Source organism: Mus caroli, chromosome 14, assembly GCF_900094665.2.
Source record: "Mus caroli chromosome 14, CAROLI_EIJ_v1.1, whole genome shotgun sequence".
Classification (NCBI taxonomy): Eukaryota; Metazoa; Chordata; class Mammalia; order Rodentia; family Muridae; genus Mus; species Mus caroli.
This window is the reverse complement of record NC_034583.1, coordinates 70,583,223-70,587,955: the sequence shown is the minus strand read 5'-3', so window position 1 is coordinate 70,587,955 and position 4,733 is coordinate 70,583,223.

Below are 4,733 nucleotides of genomic sequence, written 5' to 3'. Positions count from 1 at the left end.
TAGCCATTCTGACTGGTGTGAGGTGGAATCTCAGGGTTGTTTTGATTTGCATTTCCCTGATGATTAAGGATGTTGAACATTTTTTCAGGTGCTTCTCGTTGGCGATACTCTTATTTCTTCCTCTCAGCCCTGGAATTACGAAGCCATCTCAACTTTTACTCCAATGTTGATGACTAGAACGTGGGGCCTCATCTTTTGCATGTCAAGCATTTTACCAGCTAAGCCATCTCCCCAACTCCCACAGATGTTCTTCTCTGTTCCAGGATGCTACCTTGCATTTGACTGTGTCTTCTTATCCTCTGTTGGGCTATTAAGGCTTCTCACATTCTTCTTCTCTTTGATGACCTTGATAGTTTTGAGGAATGTTAATCAGTTTTTGTAGAATATCCTTCCATTGGGATTTGTGAGGTATGTTTCTCATGATTAGAGTAGGTTTATATAGTTCTAAGGAAGACCATAGACATAAAGGGCCATTTTCATCACATCATGTCTAAGGTGCATACCATCGACATGACTTTTGATGTTGACCGTCTTAGTTAGGGTCTCTATTGCTGTAATGAAACACGAGCAAAAGCAGTTTAAGGAGAAAGTAGTTTATTTTGCTTATACTTCCATGTCTGTTCACTATCAGAGAAAGTCAGCGCAGGAAGCCAAAGGTAGAAGATGATGCAAAGACTATGGAGGAGTTCTGTTTACTGGCTTGTTCCTTATGGCTTGTCTAGCCTGCTTTCTTATAGAACCTAAGACCATCATCTTAGAGGTTGGCACCGCCCACAATGAGCTGCTCCCTCCAATTTCACTCACTAATTAAGAAAATGATCTACAGACTTGCCTACAGCTCAATCTATGGGCCTTCTCAATTTCTCAACTGAAGTTTCTTCCTATCAGATTACTCTAGCTTGTGTCAAGTTGCCATAAAAACTAGCCAGTATGTTGATCCTGATTACCTGTTTGAAATTGTAGATAAGAAATTTCTCTACTCTCTTCTCAAAGCCATTTATTTATATTGTAACAAGTTTTTTTTTTAATTTCTGTTCTCATAGCACATGCCACAGAACTGAGACTTAATAGAGGATGAGGATATAATTGCCTTTGTCACCTGAAAATTCACAATCTGAGAGGTCAACACTGAAATACCACAAAATGTGACTGTGTTTAGAGACAGGACCTCTAAAGAAGAAATTAAAATCAGAAGAGGTTATCAGGAACTGCTCATGCATGTAGAGAGAAGACAACATGAGGTCATGTGAAAAGGCAGCCATCTGCAAGCCAAGGAGAGAAACCTTAGACCTTGGACTTGGTCGTGGGCTTATTGCCTCCAAACGCATAAGAAGGTACATGTTCTGTTATTTTAGCCACTTGGTGGGCAGTGTTTTATTGTGCCAACTCCAGCAGGTAAAGGCCAAGAGGAAACACATGACCAAGCATTTTTCAGAGGTTGATTCTGAATAGTCCCAGGAGATTACCTGCTGTTCTGTAGAATCCTAAAAAAGTAAAGTCTCTTATTCATCAGGGGTTGCTGCCTGTCAAATGACTATGTGTAGTTGGTTTCAATGATAATAGATGGTCTCTGTGGAACTAAATAGGGGAAAGGTTGACTTATATTTTTAGTTATTGTCTAATTTCAACTATAGAAGACCTTCAAATGACAAGAGAGCATGGAAATTACTGAAATTTATAGAGGAATTTTAATCCAGCAATATGGTTGCTTAGACAAGAAATTGCATCCAAAGATATGATGTGGCTGGAATGCAAACACACTCTGGTTTACAGTATGATGATCTGGCTAGAATACAGACACACCCTTAGTACACACTCTCCATCCCTAACAATAAAAATAAGGTTGGTTTGTAAAAGGAAAGAGCTATGTTTGAAAGTGACATCTAATTGAGGGGCAGACAGAGTGACAAATCAGAGAAAGATTTGACAAAGTCAGAGATAAGATATGCCCGACTCTCAGGAGAACAGCAGAGGAAGAGAAGCTACTTAAGAGCAGTGAAGGGGCAGAGAGTGGTGACGGGAGATGGGTGGTGTGTGTATTTGACAGTTTTACCAGGAAAATTTTACAGGGACAGGTTAACAAAGAGAACAAACCAGACACAGCTGAAGACAGAGCAAACCAGAGAATTCGAAGGAGCCAGAAGACTAGAACACATTGCCAATGTTCGTATGAAGCCAGGCAGAGCAATTCAGTCAGAAGCTAAAAGAAGACAGATGTAACCAGTCATCTTGGAATGATTAGCTTGTATGGAGGCTAGAAGCCTTCGGCCTACGGATAGTTAGAACAGAGACGGAAACTCTCTGAGCTCAGCCCAGGCACCTATTCACACAGCTCTCACCTCATCACTTCACCTGAGGACATAAAGCAACATTTACACAAATTCTCACATGGTCATCTTATAGATTGTAGATTATGGACCACTATAATCTATTATTTCCAGAGAATTGGAAGCAAAGAAACAGACCAGAAATACATCTGTGTTTCTTTCTCCCTTCCTTCTACCTCCTTTCTCCTTTTCTTTCCTAAACAAACCCCTCACCTATAAAAGTGACTATTGCATAGTCTCTGATATTTTTTCCCCAGTGACTTGAAGGGAAATAACCTGTGTTCATAGCCAACTGATAGTATATCATCTTACACAGTTCTCCAGACAGTCTTAACAGGTTCCATTATCCTGCCCCTTTTCATAGATGAAGTGACTTAGGACACAAAGAGATCAGGTAATGTGCTCAGATCGGGCAATAACACATGTCAGTAGTTTCTCAATGATGAGATTGGAACCCAAGGATAGCAGTAGCCTATGACAAAGACCATGTGCTACTTCCTGCCAGGTGAAGTGTATCCCCAGGGTTTCCCACCACACAAAGCATGCAGAAGGCTTGGTGACCAAGACAGTGGACCAGAGTTTCAGGACATCTGGCATTGGGATAAATCCAAAGCCATCCTTTAAACAGCAGTTACTTTCACCCTGAATTGTCCCATTGTTTGTCTGCTGAGATGTAATTACATTATGCTGTTCTTTGGTTTAGTGTAACGTTTAAAACTCATTCTGGCAGGATTGACAATGAGAAAAATCAGAGTAAACATTTGGAGTGTACAAAGGAGCTCTGTTGCATTCATTTCTACATGTCAATCCCAGGAAAATTCAGAGATTCGGGAATAAGAGAATTTTGCAAAAGGCACTTTCATCTGTTCTTTGCATGGCAGATCACCAGTTACAGGATTCCATGGGAGATTTATTCAATGGAGTGAGCTTGTAGGGAGAAGAAATCATGGGCCCTGGGTTTTGTTGCTGTTAAAGATAAAATGTTAGAAAATAGCCCCTTTCTCCATCCATCCTTAGAATTACACTTTCCAGCGAAGTCTAGTTCCCTTTCCTGGCAGATATAATCCTAATTAAAAATAAATTACATGCCGTACAGAACTTGAAATGGAAAAGATAATCCTATTACATATGAGAATATATCCTGATTTTTTCTTTCCCGCTAAACTGTGAGAGATAGAGGATCAGGCTGAGCCCCCCATTGTCGCTGCTTTGAAAACTTTCCTAGAGCCCTAATCCATCACGTGATGCCTGTGTCAATCCGGAGGTCTGCACGCGAGCTTCACAATGCAGGCATTAGACGCGGTGACAGAAACCCAGCTCCGCCGAGCCGGCGACATTTGCATCTCGAGAAAACGCGGCCATTGTGGAGCTGTGTTTGTTCTCAGGATTGCGCGAGACAGTTGCGGGCAAAGTTGCTAAAACCGAGAGAAAGGGGCTCCTTTGAGACCTTTTGGCATGGTAACCAGGCGATCAGGGCAGCTTTTGTGGGTGGATCCGCACGGGGTGGGGGGTGGACTTGCCCCCTCCCATCCCTTTGCGGTCGCCTTCCCCGACTTTCCTCCAGACCTCGCCCCCCTAGACATTTCTTTTCCGCCAGGAGTTGCAGTGACCGCTAACACGCTGCTTTAAATCTTTCCATTATCTGGCGAATGCGGGCGGCCAGCGGGAGCTCCCTGCTCGCGTGCCTTCACACCTGGACCTCCAGTCCCGCCAGTCCCGGGAGCACTGGCTGACAGTGCTCCTAGCAGTCCTTCCCCAGCCCGACGATCCACCCCCGACTCCCCCTCACCCCCTCCTCTGTGCTGCCAAGGCACCTCGGCGGACAATAGTCTTCAAACTTAGGGCTAACCTCCCCAACCGGTTCTGCCGCGGCTGGGCTTCTTGTTTGCCCTTTCTTGCCCTTTTGCTTTTTCCAAGCACTTGCCTTTGGGGGGTGTGGGAGGGAAGAGAGAGAAGGTGACAGGAAGTGCACTTAGCATCCTGCTGAGCTCCCTCGATGAAACCTGGAATCTCCGGTTGGAGTTCAGCTCCCAGACACTGAGCTGTGAGAGAGTGTCTATTACAGAATCGTGGTCAAATCCCACCTCATGTTCCCTCCAGGTCCAGGCCAATACATTCTCTGCCTTGATGGCACCGTGCCAGAGACGCCGAAGTTCCCAGGTTGGCTGCTGTCCATCACTGAGGTTCCGAACCTGTTTGGGTGTGGGTCTGAGAGAGGCCATAAAGGAAGAGGGAGTGAGCCTGGGAAAGCCAAGGGTCAAGTGTGGGTCCAGGTCAGGGTGGTCTGCGGTTCGAAAGAAGACTGAGCACTGTTTTCAATATTTCTCTCTCCACCCAGGGGACTATTTCTTGAACAAGACCAGGGTGAGAGCCAAAACCTAAATTGGCATGTGAGAGAGAGAGAGA